Raw genomic sequence first — 21,325 nt, 5'->3', positions numbered from 1 at the left:
TTTTATTATAAAAATTTTCAAACCTACAAGGAAGTTGAAGAAATAGTGCCAGGAATATCCTTCAGCTAAATTCAATAATTAAAAACATTTTGTCCATTTGTTTATACTCCTCTTGTATATGTATATTTTCTTTCATTCTTTTCCTAAGCCAATTGAAAATAAGTTATAGACTTGGGATATTGTCTCCTAAGAACCAAAAACATTCTCTTACACAACGCTGTTATCACAGCCAAGACACTTAACATCAATACCAAAGTCTAATATACATGTATATTTAAATTTCTTTATTTGTCTCAACAATGTCCATTAGAGTGTGTTTTTTCTTCTGTTTTATAGTCCAGAATCTAATGAAGGATTATGCATTGCATTTAGTTGTCATGTCTATTTATTCTCCCTTAATCTAGAACCTGTTGCTTTGGTCTCTGTTAAAGACTTGAACATATTTGGAGGGTCCAGACTATCTGTCTTGTAGAATTCCCAAGCCCATACTGATTGTTATATTAGCAGTTGAAAATGGCAATTTTTCAAATTCTTCCATTCCTTCTATATTATTTAACTGTCATTCTTCTGTAAGGAATTGCTTTCCTTACCTTTTGTATTCCCTTCCTTCTGTCAACTTTTGATAATTGCTGTTTTTAATTTTTTTAAAAAAATCCTCACCCGAGGGTATGCTTTTATTAATTTAGAGAGAAGAAGGGGGAGAGAGGGAAATATCGATGTGAGAGTGAAATATTGACCATTTGCTTCTTGTAGACTCCCTGACTCAGGATCAAACCCACAACCTGGGTATGTGCTCTGACAGGCAATTAAACCCATGCCCTTTGGCCCACAGGATGGTGCTCCAACTTAGTCACTCAGCCAGGGTGCTATGGTTTCTTTTTAATTCAGTGTCTTAGGACATATTACTGTCCACTTTCATTTATTTATTGTTGGTGCTCAAATGGTCCCAAATTTGCCTGGTTGGAGCCTCTTTTAACCGGATCCCATGTCCTTTTGGTGGGACCTTATTTATATCCCTTCCTCGCTTTCTGGTGCAAGTTGGTCCAAGATCATCTTGATCTTGCCCACCCCAGCCCTGGAATTGGCCATTTCTCCATGCATCCCTGGCTTCTTTTAGTGAAGAATGACATTTTGAAACCAAGATCTGTGTGTTAGGTGTGCTCATTGTATTTGTTTTGATATAGAATGTATATGAAACAATTCATTTATTAAGTTATTTCAAAATATGAGCAGTGTCTATTTATATGTAGGATTTTGTAACTTAAGTTACAGATAGAAAAATAGAAAATATTTTGCTCTGCTTTTTCCTTTCTCTTTTCATGGTTAACTATTCTTCTAGTTAACTATTACAATCTAATAATCTTGATCACATTAAATTATGAATGATTTATAAGACTGAACATGTTACATAAATTTGTATATTATATTTCCACTTGAATGCATTTTCCATGGTTATATGTACATCTGTTATTAGGGGATTTAGATGATGTAGATGTCATCATTCTGTGTTGGGGAGATCTGAGAAGAGCCCAGGGAACCTCTCCTGGTTCCAATCTGATTTTTGGGACAGGGCTCTGGGGATGAGAACACTTAAGAAGCATCCTGCTTTCATTCTCACTGCCAAGAGCTGGAATCTGGCTTCTGCTCCCGCCTTGCCTGCCTCAGCCAGAGACTGGGACTTACCATCACATGCAGAGAGCCCTGTGCCTTTGGAATCTCATCCATAAATGGAATCTACCACTCCTGCCTTCCACCCCCCAACTCTACCTCATGCCCAGAACAATAGGAAGACGATGCCACTTAATGCTCTGAGCTCTTCAGAGAGAGAAGCACTATCATCAGAGTGCAATTTAAATCAATTCAAGGCAGAAACATCCTGGTGGGGAAGAGGAGAGGTAGATGACAGATGGATGATAGATAGGTAGATAGATAAATAGATAGATAGATATATGAGATATTTTGGGTTGGAATGCCATCAGAATAGAATCAGGGCTTTTTCTTCCTTATAAACTTGCCTTTTCTTGTCCCTTTCCTTGTGCCTTCCACTCTCCTCCCTCCCCGCCATCCTACAAAGTGATCTTTATAGGAGATGACACATAGGGAAGGCCTTGTATTGTACTGGACTTCATGTGTCAATACTGTGCAGCTTGGGGCACTGTGCACCATTTGCTCTCTGGGCCTAAGAAGCATGGTGAACTCTTGGCTCTGCAGTGACATGATAGTTTGTCTACTGTCTTAGTTATTGCCACCATAATGCTGAGTAGCAAACCTCCCCACAACTCAGTGGCTTGGCACAATAGTCACTTGCTTCTCACCCCTGGGTCTGGGGGTCAGCTACAGTTTGGCTGGTGAGGCTGGAATCCAGACTCTGGGCAAAGGTTGGGTCCAGGTCTGCTCCACGCTTTCCATCCTCCTCAGACCTGTGGTTACCTGGGGCATGTTCTTCTTTCTCATGGTGAAGGTCAGAAGCTCCCAGAGGGCCGAGCAGAAATACATGAGGCCTCCTAACACCCTGGCCCAGAGCTGACACTCTGATATGTCTGTCCACACTCCAAGGAGAAGGCCAGTCACATGGCTAAGTCCAAAATCAATGGGGTGCAGAAGGAGTGGGTGTGACTATTTTCTGAATAATCACTCAAGCTTTCACAACCAAAAGTCACTGGCACTCTATAGCTACTAATAATACTTACCATCTGTAACAGGGAAAGAACATCAACAGTTTAGTTCTAAGGGAGGCAGTGGGATGATTAGCAGTTAGTCAGTGCCACAATATGTGACAACGGGGAAGTTGACATGACTGTGAGCAGCTGTAAGAAGCAAGAAAATGCCACTTGAAGACTTTTTGTTTGTCAGTTCTGTTCAAACCTGAACTCTGAAGGATGAGGAAGGAGAAATTTTTGCATCCAAAATTTGTTATGTATAGATAACTCCTTGCTCAGAGAACATAATTGCTCAACACCCAAGGCTTAGTCCCCTTTGCCTACTGAGGTTGACATATCCAATCTGTCCAGAGATGAGGGGTGGGTCTTCAGGTTCCCAGGAAGATGCCTCTCCCTTAGGGAGATTTGAAAAAAAGCTGTCCCCCTTCTCCTCCTTCCATTTAAAGTACCCAAGGAGGGGGTTCCCAGCAACTTGAGGAGAGATGAGGGGATTTTAGCTTTAGCTCTTGTGACAGAAAGATGCTGTTGCCTCAAGGTTGAGGAGAGCGGCAGATGCTTGAACCACTTTTAGACCAAGTCAAATATCTTAGGGCATCCATCTTGGAAGAACCACAATTGTTTGAAGAGGGGGGAGGGAAGGAAAGAGAGATAGAGAGAGATAGAGAGAGAGAGAGAGAGAGAGAGAGAGAGAGAGAGAAAGAGAGAGAGAGAAGAAAGGTGGATGCATGGAATGGTATGTTGGAAGCAGATGTACTGGCTCATGAGAGACTTGATGAAAGCTACATGCTAATGGTGTTCTCTTTCCATCTATGTTGGCATCAGTGACTCCACAAGATATGCCATCTTTCCCCAGGGAGCAGCTTTCCTGTCTTTGGAGAGAAAAATGAGATGTAGGCTTAGAAACTGCCTTACTCATTTGAGTCTGGTTTAGTAGCCTAATCAGAAACCCCATCCTATTTACCCCACTGTTTTGGTCTGAAGGAAAAGCCCAATTTTGATGAGTTTTGTAGAAGATGCTGTCATCTTCAAATGAGACAAATATCACATTGCAACACTATTAATTTCCCCAACGGTTTAAGCAGGTGTGTGGCTTCCGACATCGCTGGGCAGAGAGGAGGTGTTAACTCAACTTCAGATCTGTTAAAAATGAACTCAGCAAGAATGTGTACAAGCCATGAGGGTTATACATGTAGGCCACAGTGGCACGAACTCCTGTTCTTTGGAAGCCTCCTTGGCCAGAATGTTCTCAGTAGGATGTTGGTTTTTTTGCTACTAACTGTCCTTTGAGGCTCGGGAGACCACAGCTTAATTGCCTCCAGGTGTGGGTTGGTGAGAACCGTCTCACCAATGCATTGTTTTCCAGTGTTGGGGAGGGACCAGCAAGAGGATGTTTGGGCTGGTCCTTTCCCAATTCTTCTCTCATTAGGTCCAAGAGTCATGCTCCTAGGCTGATGTGCTGCAGACCCCCAGGAGGGCTATTCTCAAACTTCTCTTTCATGCAACTCCAATGGCCCTCCCCACCCAATGATGTCTTAAAGAACAGTCCAAGAAACTCATTCCCTGTTTGTTTGTTTGTTGGTATAAATTGACATTTACAGAGATCTGATTAAATATAAGTTTTATATTTTTGAAAACACAAAATGGGTGGTGTTATGTACTTTTATCAGGAAGTCCATAATTCTGGTTTTCTTTCTTTCTTCTTTCTTTCTTTCTTTCTTTCTTTCTTTCTTTCTTTCTTTCTTTCTTTCTTTCTCTGTTTCCTTTTTTTTGATGACCATTGCCTAGGTCGATGTATAAATTTAAAGCTTATCTTGACTTCTTTATGGAGAGAGGAACAGGAGGTGAAGACAGTGTGTGTAAACAACACCTCAGAGAAGATTTCCTATGAAGATGAACAGAGAACATTGTGTTCCTTCCTAGCAATTGGCCTCCTTTTATCATGTGATAATGATGAATTAGCCTAACTTACTGGGTTTTATTTCATGTTTGGCTACTTGAACACAGCACTAAATTTTTGGCCAACCCATGACAAGAATTTATGACTTTACAGTATGTACTTTTCAATCCTGGCTCAATTTTATATCCCTAGTCTTGATTTTCATTCTATTTTGATTCTCACTTAAACAAAATCATCTTGTTGATTTTTTACACCATGTTAAGATGCTTTAAATATTTTCCAGAGAGACCTGAGAATACAAATACATTATTTAATAGGCTTAACAGATAGTGAAAGCACTATCTGTGTCAAGGACTGACCTCACTAAAGTTCAGTGTATTTTTTATTTTATTTTGATAGGTAGTAACTAATCTAATTCTTGGCCCTAATTCCATCTTATGTCATATCAGACAGAACATTCACATTTACATTGTCATTAAAAACCCAAGCTAGTTCCTGTTACGGCATTGAGCGGGGTGGGTGGTGAGATGTGAGCCAGAGACCTGGCCCATTTTGCCATTTGAGTTGCACAAGCTCTGCACACACGAACACGGCCATTCCAGAAACCTTGAGGGCTGAAGGCTAGCGTCTCACAAGCTTTATCGTATATCTAATTGCCTGGAAATCTAGTAAAATATTTAAGAAATCAGAATATGCCAACTCAAAATATGCTCCTTACGCATAAGGATTATTCTGACGTGAAGACAGTTGAGAAATAACAGTTGTCAAGCAAGCTCAGCCCTCCCTGCATTTGCCTAAGAGTAGGATGTAAATTGTCAAGGCTGCTTTCTCTCCCAGAGCAGGAAGAAGATGACAATGCTAGACTCTTATCAGCCAGACAATACCGAGTGGAATCTTTACAACAAACCTTACAAAAACAACCCTTATCTTCTATTAGTTTCCTCTCATATATTTACCTTCCCACAATTTGCCACCCCTAAAAGCCTAGACCCCTTTTCCTCTGTAGTGCCCCTTCTCTAAAACTTTATTGTTGTTTGTTTGGATGTTATATATGCTCCAGGTTCAACCATTCCCTTGAGTCACTCAACACAGAGTTTCTCCTCTATATAGGAGCATTACATAGGCTAACATATGCTGTTTTTCTCTCTTAACCTGCCTTTTGTTAATTTAATTTCCAGGGCTCCTGTCATATATTATAAGAGTGTAGAGAAAAAGTTTTATTTCCTCCCCTACAAATATAAATTCTGGTTCAGTAGGTCTGACCTGGAGCCTGGAAGTCTATTTCAATCAAATTCTCAGGTGATACTGATGCCACTGGTTCAAGGACCATACTTTGAGTAGCCACAGGGGCTGCTTGCAAGACAACATACCCAGCCCCTCTGGATTTCTCAAATATGCCTCAATCTCAGCTGATTGACCATAATCATCTGGGAGAAATGAAAGCAACCAAGGCTAATGTGAGAGCCCACTTGAATTTGTAAAGGTCTGCTCTGAATGAGAAGGAATAGACATATTTTTGAGGACTATATAACTTTCCAATCTTGTTTACTTAAAATTACGGGCCAGATTCCATCTTGGGTTCCCTGATTAGATTCACATCAGTAGCATTTATTTCAAGTATTTTTCTTCCTTTAAGGAATCACATGCTTGACACTATTAATCTCTTTGGGAAGAGTGCTGTTAACCAGTTGTTTCAAAGGATCTTCCAGCTAAGAATCGCTTGGTGTTTGGGGGTGGGAGATGGCTGTGAGGGTTAGCTCATTAATTATGCAGAGATGCAGGCAAAATGATAACTGGCAAAGCCTTGGATAAAAGAAGGACACAGGGATCTTTCGGTGACAAGTTTTGGGATTAGACACTCCATTTCTAGAGGCAGGACTGACTCAGAAATCCCAGGTGCTTGTTCCACGTCTCCATCTCCTCTCAGACCCACTGGTCCCAACTCTGTCCGGAGAGGGCTGTGGAATTTCCCCTGTCCCCTTAGGCAGTCTCACCTTGTTAAAGCAGCTTGGTCCCAGGAGGATTTGTAAATTAATCTGGCTCTGTGCCACCATGGCAACATACTTAAGTATCTCAAATGCCATGAGCCCAGAGGGTCAGGATATGAAACACTGCTTTACCCTAGTGCCCTAGCTAGTGATTACAAAGGATTATGTTGTAGAACACAAGGCAGGCAGGTTGGTTCCAGGGCAAAGAAGGCTTAAGGACCTAATGTCCTGTTCTCCTTTAGAAGGGATTGAGATTCCGTGAAAGGATTGGGGACCAGCAGACTCCTTCTGGCTTCCTAGGGATACTAAGGACTGGGGAACAGGCACTTTCATTCATCCCCTACAGACCATGAGGTGGAGGGGGTGGGGAGAACAAGGAGGCTGAAACAAGTGACGAATATAAGAGAGAAGTAGGGGAAGAAGCAGGGTTCTCCTTTTCCTTCCTCCTTTCATTCTCCCTCCCCCACCCCCCGCCCCGCTCGTTTCCTTCCCCCTTCATCCTTCAACATTTTTTGGGAGGAATCAAAGATCCAAAGAATCAATTAATCCACCTCAATCCTTGGGTATGCACAGGTCTCTTATTTCATTTCGTTTTTCTTTCTCATCCTGACTCCACAAATATTTCCCTCCCTGTTACTGGTGTTCAGGTTGGGTTTTCTGGAAGCAGAGAGAGCTTGAGTCTGAGATTCTTGTTCAGTGGCTTACTAAGGGGCAGCTGGTTAGGAGAGCAGGCTCAGGAAGGTGCTGACATGGTCCAGGTGGTGTCTAGCTTCCACTTGATCCTGTGGGGAGTTCTGGAGCATGAATGGCATCACAGAGTGTTGCTTTCTCTCCCTATTCTGCTGCCCTTACTTTGAGACAAGGGGGCAGGCCTGTAATCTGGGGGGTGGAGGGTTGCCTGAGTACTCTCCTCAGCTCAAGGCAATTCTCCAAAGAAGGGGAGCCATTGTGCAGGTCAGCAGCCAATAGTCAGTGCAGTTGGTGTGTTGGGGAGGCAGAGGTGGAACTGGGTAGGATGCCAAGGGCTACAACAGATAATCACTAGGATGTGTTTAATAAATGTCCTTGTGAGTCTGTGTCTGTTTATTATTGTAAAATATTTAGTGTTCATTCAAAACACTTGTATTGAACCCCTGCTCTGTGTCCAATGCTCTGCTAAGAGCATGGTTCTAATAGTTGTGAGGGCAACAGACAGAATGACTCCTCTCAGCTGAGTTAAACAGAGGATATAGATATTAAGCAGCTATTCATACCAATCTGGTAAGTGCTGAGAAGGAGAAGTTCAGGAGTATCAAGAGATCCCAGCCAGATGCATGCTGGGATGGAGAGACAGGCGTCCCTGAGGACAGGTATTTATGGCTGTGACCGAGAGATGAGTTGGCATTAATCAATGGGAGGGCAAGCACTTCAAGCAGAGGGAAGAGCAGGTGCAAAGTCCTGAGGTAGAAAAGATCCCTGCAAGTTCAGGGAATGGAAGAAGGTCAGTGTGGCTGGAGCACAAGGAGCAGTGGGAGAAGGGGACACACAGCATAGGATGGCCTCACAGATCATGTTGAAGACTTAGGTTATTGCCGAAGCTCAGTGGGAATCCACTGAAGGCCTTGAGAGGGAAGGGGATTGATCACTTTGGCAGCTCAAGGGAGGTGGCCAGTTTGGAAAAGGCAGGAACGGCAGCTGAGGAGCTCACAGGAGAAGTCCAGGGAAAGATGCCCATGACTTGGACTAGAGTGGTGGCAGCAGACATAAAGATAAGCAGCAGGGCATTAGGCTTTGGAAGAAGTAGCCACTCATGTCACTGGTGATTTGCGTATGTGTGGGGGGTGGTGAGGAAAAGGTCGGCCTGATGATTAATGCCCACATGGACGTGGGTGCCATACTCAGAAGGGAGATGATGGGCAGGCAGTTGGAAGGATGCGTTTAGAGCTCAGGAGATTGGACTGTGCTGGAAATTTAAGTCTGGTGGTCATCAGCATGTAGGTGATATTTGGAACCCAGGAAGAAGTATAGCTAGCAGAGGAAAAGAGTGATGAGGGCCAGGCCCAGGCCGAGGAGGGACAACCAGCAAAGTTTCAGAAAGAGAAACCAGAGAGGTTGGAGTAACACAAAACTGTGGCAGCAATGAATCCGTTAGAGGAGCTTCAGGAAGGACGGTGATCAAGTCTGGGGAAATGCTATTGGGTGACCATCAGACCAATCTGCAGTCATGGAGTGGTTCTGGCCAAGGCAGCTAGCTTTCCATGGGTGAAACCATTTAAATAAATTTGGTTATTTGTGAAGAGAAAGGGCAATCTCCAGACTGGGAGTCAAGGAGGAAGTTGTTTAAGATGGGGGAGATGTTTTAATGCCGGGAAGGAGTGGTTTATAGGGAGAGGATGAGGGTATGGGAGAGTGAGGGGTTAATTGCTAGAGAAAAGTCTGCAGAGGTGGGAGGCAGATCAGGGTCTCCATTATTTGGCCAATGTTGGGTGCATCCATATTGGGGTCCTATGCTAAGGAAGGCAGGGAAGAAAGGGTAGGAGCATTTAAAATGACATCCAGGCCCTGGCTGGTGTGGCTCAGCGGTCGAGTATCAGCCCATGCACCAAAGGGTCTTGGGTTCGATTCCCAGTCAAGGGCATGTACCTCGGATGCAGGTTGATCCCAGGCCACGGCCAGGGCCCATGTGGGAGGCAACCAATTGATGTATCTCTCTCACATTAATTTTTTTTTCTCTCTCTCCCCTACCCTCTCTCCCTTCCACTCTCTCTAAAAATCAATAGAAAAAATATCCTCAGGTGAGGATTAACAAAATAAATAAATAAAATAAAAGAGCATCCAGGCCTGAATCTGGGATAGTTGCTCTCCACCATCCTCATGTCCTCCTGGATCCTCAGTCCTGTTCTTCCCTGCTGATCCTGGGCAAAAGGTCATCACAGTCAGCTAGTCCCTAGGTCCCTGCCCCTCCCATTCTGTACCCATTGCCCTTCCCTGGACACAGCCTCCTCTGGATGACTGGTCCTACTTCTCCTTTTTTTCCTGTCAAATAAAATAACAAATCTGCACTTGTAAGGAAGACGTTATCAGAAAGGGATGTGAAAGGTACTAGTATTGCAAGGGCAGGGGAGCTGGGCGGAAGGGATTGTAGCAATAGGAAAGTGCCATGACCATCAGAACAGCCCCTCTGGAGGATTATGTAAAGAGGGGTTTATCTTCTATAGGGAGAAGGCTAGAAAGAACGAGGTGTGGGGGTGTGGGATGAAGGGGAGTGGTGTGATGGGACAGTGGGTCAGAGAATGTTTGACCCTGAGGTCAGCCTGTTCTAAGAGGGACTATTGAGGAAGGGCTGTGTGCTGGCTCAGGCTGATCCTGGGCCAAGTTCAGGGACCTGAGGGAAATAACCAAAGTTTGGTTAACATGCATTTTGTTCCAATTGATCAGTAGGGCAAGCAATTCAGCCCATCATTTATGAGGCAAAAATGGGAATTTGGAGGGACTGTGTCGGGCCCTGTTTAGGTAAATAAGTGGGCATCCATGAGTCCTATCTAAGTCCTATGGAGGAAGGATGGTTCTTTGCAGAAAGTCCTTTCAAGAACACAAAAGGGTGGGAGGATTTCTTAACCAGCACTGTTTTCCAGGAGCACAGGGCTCAGGTAAAGTTCAACATTGCCTCCCCCGCCCCCCTTATCCCTGCCATCCCTACTCAAAATCCTCATTGCTTAGAGCAACAGATCTCTGCTAGATGTTAGGAAATCTCTCTCTCCATTTATAACCTCTCAAAGGTGTGTGGCTGCTATTGGGAACTTGCTTAGACCTTCCTACACTCTGTGAGGTTTGAGGAACAGCAGCATCTCCTGGTCGTCTGTTAGAAAGAAAGGTCCAGCTTCCAGGTCAGCTTGAGCCACTGCAGGTTTTGGAGGGTGAATGTATAAATATGCATCTCCCACAAACGCCCTCCATCCCAGAGCTTCTCTTCTGCAGGCCTCCACTGCCTCAGCCCTGTCCCTCTGAAGGTGGGAGGGTGGGTCCCCAGGTAACTTGGTTCTCAGGGGATCAGTGCCCCCGAGCCTGGGTGTGGGCACTGGACCATCTTCCTATCCTCTTCCCTCTCCCACTTAGCCCAGCTTAGTTGCTAAGTTAGGTTCTAAAAGGGCTGGGCTGTCAGTGTGTCTCTCACCCTGTAATGTCTTAGGTCCAACTCCCATCCCAGCTGCCTGCACTGAGGGCTGGAGCAGGTGACCTGCCCATACACCAATAGTGGCTTCAGTAGAGGACACCCCTTTTTTAGTACCATTAATTTTATAAAAGGCTGAAAGACTCTAACAACCACTTTAGGTGATTTGGTGCCTCTCCTGGCTGTGAGATGTGGGAACTGAGGATCGAGAGGCCTGTTGGAGCACGCCTTTCCCAGACCTGGGCTGAGAGGCCTTTGAAGCTGCAACCATCAGATGGCTTTGATCCTTCCAGGCCCAGAGATAAAGACAAGATGAGGGCGAGGTTATTAATGTTATTATTTATACTTAGTGTAACTTACATTTGAGGCCTCTTTTATAAAGTATTTAATTTATGTATAATTTCACTTCTCATAGCATCACTTCTGGGCAGAGGATAAAGGCTTTAGGAAATAATCACTTTTCTCCACGTTAGAGTGCTCATTAAGCTGGGCCTAATAGCACATGGATTCCCTTGACAGTTTGTCTTTTATGGGAAATTATGTCTTTAGCTTGTGGGCTTCAGTGACCTAGGATGGTGGTTTTGAAAGATTTTTTTATCATTCTCCCCTATTTGAAAGCTTACAAATGGAGAATGTATGGGTAGGAGTCACAGGCCGCTTGGAAAAGAGGACAGTGATTTGGTGAGGTGGCCAGAGGGTCTCCACTAGGTGATTAAAATACAAAACGTGTCGTCACCATCACCAGCATTATGGAGTCCCAGTGGAATGGTGGTTTTCAAACTTGAGCATCAGCATCCCTTGGGGGACTTTTTAAAACCAGGATTGCTGGGCCCCAATATCAGTTTCCAATTCAGTAGGTCGAAGTGGGAAATAAGAATTTGCATTTCTATCAAATTACTCGGTGATGCTGATGTATGGAAAAGATATTCACAGTTTGAAAACCACTAAGTAGTCTATTAGATCTCTAAGATCTAAGATTCTGAAAAACTCAAAATAGTAAGAGTTCCCTAAACTGTCAAGTTTTTGATTAGCATTGTTTCAATCAGTGTGTGCAACAGACAGACCTTCTTGATGATCATCATCTTCTTCTTTATTTATTTTTTTATGACATATCCTGCCTCAGGTCTACTTGTATAAATAGCACAGGAGGACACCAGCCCCATGCAGACAGCAGCCCAGGGGTCACACCAGTCCTTTTGTCCTCACATTTGAGATACAGAGGCCTGTACACTGAAGCCTTTATGAGGGAAAAGGGGAGCCTGAGCCTAAATATATATCTTTTTTTATATTGGCTTTCTTCATTTTGTATAATTTCCTTGAGGTTCACTCAAGGGTATTAATAGTTCATTCATTTATATTGCTAAGTAGCATTCCATGGTATGAATACACCAAAGCTTGTTAAACCATTCACTCTTTGAAGGGCATCTGGGGAGTTTCCAGTTTGGGGATATCCTATATAATAAAAGCCTAATATGCTAAGTGTCTGGTTGTCTGGTCAGCCATTCAACCAATCAAAGTGTAATATGCTAATGATATGCTAAGGCCACTCAACTGCTCTCTGTGATGTGCACTGACCACCAGGGGGCAGATGCTCTGACTGGTAGGTTAGCTTGCTGCTGGGGTCTGGCCAATCAGGACTGAGCAAGATGGGCTGGACACACCGTGGAGCCCTCCTGCGTCCCTCCCTGGCCCCAATCGTGCACCGGTGGGGTTCTTCAGCCTGGCCTGCGCCCTCTCGCAATCTGGGACCCCTTGGGGGATGTCAGAGAGCCAGTTTCAGCCTGATCCCACAGGCTAGGCTGAGGGACCCTACTGGTGCACAAATTCATGCACTGGGTCTCTAGTTATGAATAAAAGTACTACAAACATTTGTGTGCAAGTTTCTGAGTGAAAATACATCTTCACTTCTTTGGGATATATGCCTAAGGGTGTAATTGCTAGTAAACCCATTTTTTAGTTTTAAGAGGAAGTTACAAACTATTTTCTAAAGTAACTGTACCATTTTACAACCTCACCAGAAATGTATGAGTGATCCAGTTTATCCTCACTAATATTTGGGTATCATCACTATCTTTCATTTTAGCCATTCTCATAGGTATGCAGTGACATGTCATTGTGGTTTAAATGTGCATTTCTCTAATGCCTACATATGTTGAACATCTTCTCATGTACTTACTTGCTATCAGTGTATCCTCTTCAGTGAAATGTTTGTTTGTCTTTTGCCCATTTTGTAATTTGATTGCATTTTTACTGTTGATGTTTTTAGAATTTTAAAAATATATATCTTAGATAGTAGTTCTTTGTCAGATATGTAGTTTGCAAATATTTCTCTCTCTTTTCAACCTTTTCACAAGGTTTTTCATAGAACAAAAGGTTTTTATTTTTAATTAGGTCCAATGTATCACTTTTTCCTTTTATGAGTTATGCTTTCAGTGGCAAGTTCCAAGAACTCTTTGCTTAACCCCAGGTTCAAAGATTTTTTTTTAAGAAGTTTTATACTTTTATGTTTTACATTTAGGTCCATGATCCATTTTGAGTTAATTTTTATATAAGGTAAGGTGTGAAGTTTAAGTGGAGGCTCATTTTTTGCCAATAAATGTTCAATGCATCACTTATTGTACAGGCTATCCCTCCTTCACTGGATTTTTTTTTTGCTACTTTATTAGAAATTAATTAGGCATATTTGTTATTGGGTAGAGTGTTCTATAAATGTTAATTAAATCCTGTTGGTTGAGAATGTTGTTCAGTTCTATCTATTACTGAGAGGACAGTGCTGAAGTCTCCAACTATAATTGTGGATTTATCAATTTCTCCTTATCAGTTTTTGCTTCATGTATTTTAAAGATCTGCGTTTTTTGGATGTCTGCATATATACTTAGAATTGCTACCTCTTTTGTTGGATTGATCTTTTATCATTGTGTAATGTCGCTAATAATTTTCTTTGCTCTAACATCTACTTTAATATTAATGTAGATACTCCTCCTTTTCAAAAGCTAATGCTTACATAATATACTCTTTTCTATCCTTTTACTTTCAAGTTACCTATGTTACTATGTTTGAAGTGAGTTTTTTATAGACCGCATATAGTTGAGTCATGTTTTTTATTATCCACTCTGCTGATCTCTGTCTTTTAATTGGTGTACTTAGACCATTTACATTTATTTATTTTATTTTTTAAAATATATTTTATTGATTTTTTACAGAGAGGAAGGGAGAAGGATAGAGAGTTAGAAACACTGAGAGAGAGAAACATCAATCAGCTGCCTCCTGCATACCTCCCACCGGGGATGTGGCCGCAACCAAGGTACAGGCCCTTGACCAGAATCGAACCTGGGACCTTTCAGTCCGCAGGCTGATGCTCTATCCACTGAGTCAAACCATTTACATTTACATTTAAACTAACTATTGATATATTAGAGTTTAATGCTTGTTTCCTCTGTTTCTTGTTACCTGTTATGTTTCTCTTGCCTTCCTGTGGTTATTTAAACATTTTTTAGAGTTTCATTTTGATTTGTTTATAATTTTTAAATCATATATCACTTTGCATAATTTTCTTAGTGGGTGCTCTGGCTATTCTTGTATACATATGTAAATCATCCCAACCAACTGGTGTCAATGTTTTACCACTTCGAGTGAAGTATAGAAATATGACTTTCTTTTCATCCTTTTACTCTCTACGCTTTAAAAATTTAATTGTCTTAAATGTTTTCTCTGTATACACATCAACTAGTGCTCTAACATGTGCTTCAATCATAAAATATAATTAAAGAAAGTCATGAGATGAAGGATAGTCTATTATGTTTACTTTCACCCATTCTGCTGTTCTTATTTTCTTTCTGAAAATCCCAGCCTTCTATTACCGTTTTTTTTTTCTGTTTTAAGAGCTTCCATTAGCCATTCTTTAAAAATAAGCCTGCTTGAAACAGATTTCCTTAGTTCTTCTTTGCTTGAGAATGTCTTTATTTCTTATTCATTTCTGAAGAACAGTTTCACCATGTGTAGGACTTATGGTTGACAAGTCTTTCTTTCAGCATTTGAAAAATGTGCCACTTCTTTCTGGACTCCATGGTCTCTGATTAAAAACCTGCTCCTGTTCAAATCAGCGTTCCTTTAGAGGCATCTGTTGTTTCTCTCCTGCTGTTTCTAATATTTTTCTTTCTTTGTCTTTAGTTTCCAGAAGTTTAATTATGGTGAGCCTTGGTGTGAATTTGGTTTGGTTTATCCTATTTGACATTTGCTTAGCTTCTTGTACCTACAATTTTATGTCTTTAGTCAAATTTAGGAAATGTTTATTTCTTCAAATAGTTTGTTCAGTCCCATTTTCTTTCTGCGCTCCTGGGACTTACATGATGTGAATGGTGGATCTTGTTATTGTCTCACAGATCCCTGAAGTTCTGTTAACTTATTTATTTATTTATTATTTTTGGTTAATTCTCACCAAAGGATATTTTTTCCATTGATGTTTTGAGAAAGAGTGGAAGAGAGGGAAGGAGGTGGGGAGAGAGAGCGAGAGCGAGAGCGAGAGAGAGAGAGAGAGAGAAAGAGAGAGAGAAATATCGATGTGAGAGAGACACATCAATTGGTTGCTTTTGCTTTCCCCACCTGCCCAGACCAGGCCAGGGATCGAACCTGCAACCCAGGTACGTGCCATTGACCAGGAATCGAACCCGGGACCTTTTGTTGCATAGGCTGATGCTCTAAGCATTTTGTCATACTGGCCAGAGTTGTTAACTTTATTTTTAATTTTTATTTATTGATTTGAGAAAGAGGGAGGGAGAGAATTATTAATCTGTTGTTCCACTTATTATTCATTGGTTGATTCTTGTATGTACCCTGACCGGGGATCAAACCCACAACCTTGGCATATCCAGACAATGCTCTAACCAACTGAGCTATGTGATCAGGGCCTGTTAACTTTTTCTCAGTCTATTTTCTCTTCATTGTTCAGATTGAGTATATTCTATTGATTTGTCCTCAAGTTCACTGATTCTATCCTTGTCATCTCCACTATACTATTGAGCCCATCCAGTAAGTTTTAACATTTTGATTATTGCATTTTTGAGTTCTATAATTTCATTTGGTTCTTTTTATAGCTTCTATTTGTTTTCTTAGATTTTCTTATTGTTGAAGTGTTTTTATCATGACTACTTTAAAATCCTCAGCAGTTAACTCCGTATCTGATTCACCTTAGTGTCAGCATTTGTTGTTTTTCCTATTTAAATTTTGTTTTTTCTGGTTCTTGGTGTGATGGGTAAGGTTTTTTATTGTATCCTGAACATTTTGATCCTTAAGTTAGGAGACTCTTGATCCTAAATCTCTTTTAGGGAGCAGTCCTGTGCAGCCACCTTGTTTTGGTTTGGTGTATAGTTTCTGGTCTACTTTTGTGGGCGTTTGTATCAATGACAGTTTAGTTTTCCGAGACCTTTGAATTCTATTTTTACCTGCTTTGTTCTTCTGGGGTTGCTGGCGCTCCCGTTCAACCTTAGCTGGTGCCATCTGTGGGCGGGAACATCTGATGTTGTTTCACCACCCCGTGGCTGCCAGCAGGAAGACGCAGAGCTCCGGTGGAACAGGCTGCGTCCAGGGACCGGGTGTGGACTTGGTCTAGTTGGATCTCGTTGTCTCCTAGGTCTCTGAGGGCTCCCCACTTGCCCAGAGTGCAGGCTTTCCTTGGTGTGCGTCGTCTATGCCTGCTGGTGGTTCAGAGTTACAGGCTTCTCCAGTGCCCAGCCTGGAAGTACATGGGAGATAAAAGGAAAACCCAGTGGACTCATCACGTGGCTCCTTCAGTCTTGAGGCTCCCCGCCAGTCTGCCTTCTCGCCTTCTCTCTTCTGTCTCCCAGCCAGAGTCCTTCTTTCATTGTCTGCTGAATACTTTCCTGAATATTTAGTTGTGTTTAGAGGGAAGAAGTAGGGCAAAGTGATTTTAAGTAATTTTCTTTGGAAATTGAAAGCCTATTTGGATGACTTAGATGTATTTTTAAAATCCCAGAAAAATGAATAATCACCAAATGTATTCTGTTTTGGTAAACAAAATATTTCAAAACATGGAGCCTAGTAGAGGGAAATAGTAAAAAAATCCGTGGTTGGTGAAGGGTCAAATTGTACACCCAAAGGCTATATTGATGTCCAAATCTCAATACCTCAAAATGTGACCTTATTTGGAAACAGGGTCATTTAAGATGTAATGAAATTATGATGAGGTCGTACTGGAGTAGGATGGGTCCCTAATTGAAAATGACTGGTGTCCTTATGAAAAGAAGGAAATTTGGACACAGACACAGAGGAAAGACAGCCCTGTGACAAGACTGTTGGTAAAAATAGGGGGTAGAGATTGGAATGATGCATCTATAAACCAAGGAACACCAAGAATTGCGAGTTATCACAGAAGCATGAGACAGAGCATCCCTCAGAGGCCTCAGCAGGACCAACCTTACTGCCACTTCTGTCCTTCAGAACCACGAGAGAACAAATCTCCGTTGTTTTAAGCCACTCAGTTTGTACTCTATTATGGCAGCCTTAGGAAATGAATGCAGTTGGGAACTAGTGACCCAGTACGCTTAAACACTAGGGGTATAGATTCAAAGTCAGGACCCACCATCGAGGCAGAGGTTCTTACCGTGGGACAGTGAATTAATAGCAACATCTGGGGGGTGTGGTTGCTGACCGGAGGCACTCCAGGGAGGCCGGATTGCAGGACCTGGTGCCTAGAGACCATGGCATCTCCCTGTAACTATGATGGACTAGGAACAGGCACCTCCTTCTGTTTGTTGGGTTAATTGTAATCCCCTTAGATTCCTGCACAACCCTCAACATCCTGAGGTCCCCCCTGCCAAAATGGTTGGGATGGAATCTTCCACCATGTGATGTCACCAATACCTCAGTGTGGGGTCATGGCTTAAGCCTTAAGGCAATTATCTCCTTAGTTAAGATGATTCACATGAACCAATTTTGCTCTCCACTTCCCATCCCATTTTGGAAAGTAGCTTCAAATAAAGAAACAGGGCAGAAAAAATATCTCTCCTAACCACCATCAAAAACAGGAGAATATGTCTTTACTAGAGGCCCGATGCACGAAGATTTGTATAAGAATAGGCCTTCCTTCCCCTGGCTGCCGGCACCACCGCTCCGGCTGGAGCCGCCTTTCCGCCTTTTTAAAAAATATATATATTTTATTGATTTTTTACAGAGAGGAAGGGAGAGGGATAGAGAGTTAGAAACATCGATGAGAGAGAAACATCTATTAGCTGCCTTGGTACATGCCCTTGACCAGAATCGAACCCAGGACCCCTCAGTCCGCAGGCTGACGCTCTATCCACTGAGCCAAACCAGTCAGGCCCGCCTTCCCGCCTTTGCTCCAGCCGGAGCCGCCTTCCGCCTCTCACCTTGTTGCATCAGTTTGCATATTCCCTCCTTATTTTGGGCTCTTCCATCTTTGTCGCAGAGTTATGGTCAATTTCCATATTCTGTCTTCATTAGATAGGATATTATCATTTTCCACAAGCACTTTCACTTTAAATCCTCACTTTAGAAATTAATCCACCTGGAAGTTGGGTGACCTTTCAGGGCTGCTCTCTGCTGACAGGTGAGGATCTCTCTCAATTGTATTACTTTTCCCAATTAAAAGATTCAAAAGAATGAATCACAGATGTTCTTAAAGTTGCTACAGAAACAGGGCATTTGGGGGTCCAGTTTGTAGCGAGGACGGCCAGACCACAGCCCCTACGTTCATGTAACGTTTACTCGCCACCTGGATCTGATTTGGAAATTTTCAGGGCCACCTGAGGCTGACAGAAGACAGTATTTAATGAATGCCTACTGTGCTCCAGGCCCCATGCTGGGTACATTTCACCAAAGTCACTTCTGTTACCCTGTAGTCCTGTGACAGAAAGAGGCAAAGGGAATCATTCAATAGAAAACACCTAGTTAGACTACAGTGATCCAAACACCATTGGAAAAGAACACGCTATTTCCTCCTCATATTAGAAACCCAGAGCCCACTTTCTTGCAGGCTAATGAAATGAGCCCTTTTTTGGAAATGCAGTGACTCTGGGGGTCTCATGGGCAGGAACAAATTCCCAGCTCTCTTTAGGTCTTTCGTCCCATGGAATGGATTCCTCAGCCCCGCCAGCCTGCAGAGCAGCCGCGGCCCAGAGGCTTGTTCTCCAGACAGGGTTTCATTGTATTCCACGCTGCCATCTTCCTGCCCTAAACCCCACAAACTGCATTTTGAACAACACCCCTGCCCTAGGCCCTCAGTCTGACCACCCCTAAAAACTTCAAGTCGGAAAGACATTGGAAACGTGGGGAAGGGCATCTTCTGAAGTTCCTGACTCAGGACCGATGTCTGGAGACCACGCTGCCCATCATAAACAGCCTAAAAAAGGTGAAGGGATTGAGAAGTACAAATCGATAGTAACCAACTAGTCATTGGGATGCCAAGTACGGCATAGGGAATATAGTCAACAATATTGTAATAACTGTGCAGAGTGTCAGGTAGGCATTTGAAATATCGTGGGGATCACTTTGCAAAGTATGATCGTCTAACCACGATGCTGTACTCATAAAACTAATACAAAATAATAGTAAGTGTAAACTGTAATTGAAATAAAAAATACACTAAAAAATAAAATAAACAGAAGCCTGGCTTTGCTTCCTCCTTGGGGATTAAGCAACATCACATAGCTTCTTAACAAGCCCAGAATGTTGTGTTGGCCACGCAGGCGGCTGGCTCACACGCCCCAGGTGTTTCCAGCGAACAGGGCTGGTCATGACTCACCCCTGGCTGGCCCTCAGGTGATAATGGGAAGGATCATAGGAAGACTTGGCGAGCTGGCTTGGGTGAGGTCATCTGCCCAGATTACATGTTCAGCAGCTCCCTCCAGTGGTTGTTACTGCCGATGAGGCTCTGTGGTTCTCAAATAACAGCTACTACGGGTCGTCTGGCTTTCTTTGTGGGAGGTTCGGGCAAGCAGCAGGGGGCTCTCATCTGAAAACTCCCAACAGCTGTCTGGGCCTGGCTCCTTCCTATGGCAGCCCTCTCCCCATTCCTTTCCTTTGTTTCCCCCACTGCAATTTGTAGAAGTATAAGATTTTGAGGCTCTGCATAATATTCTTCTCTCTCTCTCTGTAAAACAAGTCAACCTGAATTACTCAGTCTCTGGAGTGAATGAATGTTGAAATCACAACATGGGAATTTTAGGTCCTTGTCAATCAAATTCTACTTGTATTAACCCGGTGGGTGTGGCACTCGGGTGCAGCAGCCATCTGCTCCCTCTGCCCCACACATATACGTCATCCTAAACCAGCACCAGTATGTTTGGTACTCAGGCTCCTCCCAGATTGTGCAATTATCTAAAAATAAAACCCAGGCTCTCCAGCCAGGCATTCAAATCACCTACTCCTGTTGACTCCTCGCCAAAGGTGACCCGAACTTACTTTTCTAACTATCTTTCCCCACAAATTCTTTATTGTAAAATTCCCACTGCTTTCTCGGAAGTTCCCAGAGACGTGTTCATTGCCAGATCCCAAAGTATTGTCCTCCGAGAGGCGTCTGCCCTGCCTGCCATGGCCACTTGCCCACCAGGCCTGCTTTCCTCAGGGCTCCCTGCCTTGCCTCCCACTCCACCACGCTCCTGGTTTTCTTTAAACAGCAGCTCCACTGGATTTACCTCTTTCTCTAGCTCCTCTTCCTTCTTCTGTCCATTTAACCCAGGTTTCATGATGATTATGACGATACTAGCTGCCTTGGCATCCCTGGGGAGTGTCTCCGGACCTTGGAGCTTTGGGTCTCCTGCCTAGTGGCCGCTCCTCAAAGCTCAGCCTTGTCGAAGTAAGAAGCATCCAAATCTGTAGAGAATTCTTATGAGTGCCTTTGAGCCAAACTGACAACATATGCCAGGGAGGAGGACCTGAAGTGCTCTGGAGAGTAACAGTTTTGCAGCTTTTTTTATACATTTGCTTCAGCTAATATACCCAGGGCCTTGCTACCCACCACACCCTCCCTGAGAATTTCCACGTTTGGCTTTTGTTAACACCAACTCTGTGCCAAGGGTGCCCCCATCGCCACAGCCAAGCCATGGCCACCTTCCGTATTTTCCTCCCAGGTAGGCCGGAGCACCTCTCCCTCCTCTGGATTTGCCCTTTCCCCTTCTGCCCTCACCCCACAGCTCCAGACACTCCCCCCTCCACATCACAGTTGCTGCTTTTCCTGCTTGAGCTCTGCCATTAGATTCTGGGACATAGGAGTTAGTCTGGGGCATTTGTGGATCCCTTTGTGCACCTACCCTGTGCTGTCCACACACCTGGAGCCCAAGCAGCAAATGACCAGTCAGAATTTGCTTTAAGAATGTTATCTTGTACCACTTCACACCCACTGAGATGACTCTTATGAAAACAACAACAAACTAACATGTATTCGTGAGGAGGTGGAGAAATTGGAACCCTTGCTGGTAGAAATGTATAATGGTACAGCTGCTGTAGAAAATGGTATGACAGTAATAATTCCATGTCTGGGTACACATCCGTACAAATTGAAAGCAGGGACTCCAAGAGGTATCTGTACACCCATGTTTATAGCAGCACTATTCACAATAGTCGAAAGGTAGAAGCAACCAAATGCCTATTGCTG

Source organism: Plecotus auritus, assembly GCF_963455305.1.
Source record: "Plecotus auritus genome assembly, chromosome: 8".
Classification (NCBI taxonomy): Eukaryota; Metazoa; Chordata; class Mammalia; order Chiroptera; family Vespertilionidae; genus Plecotus; species Plecotus auritus.
This window is presented reverse-complemented; position numbering follows the sequence as displayed.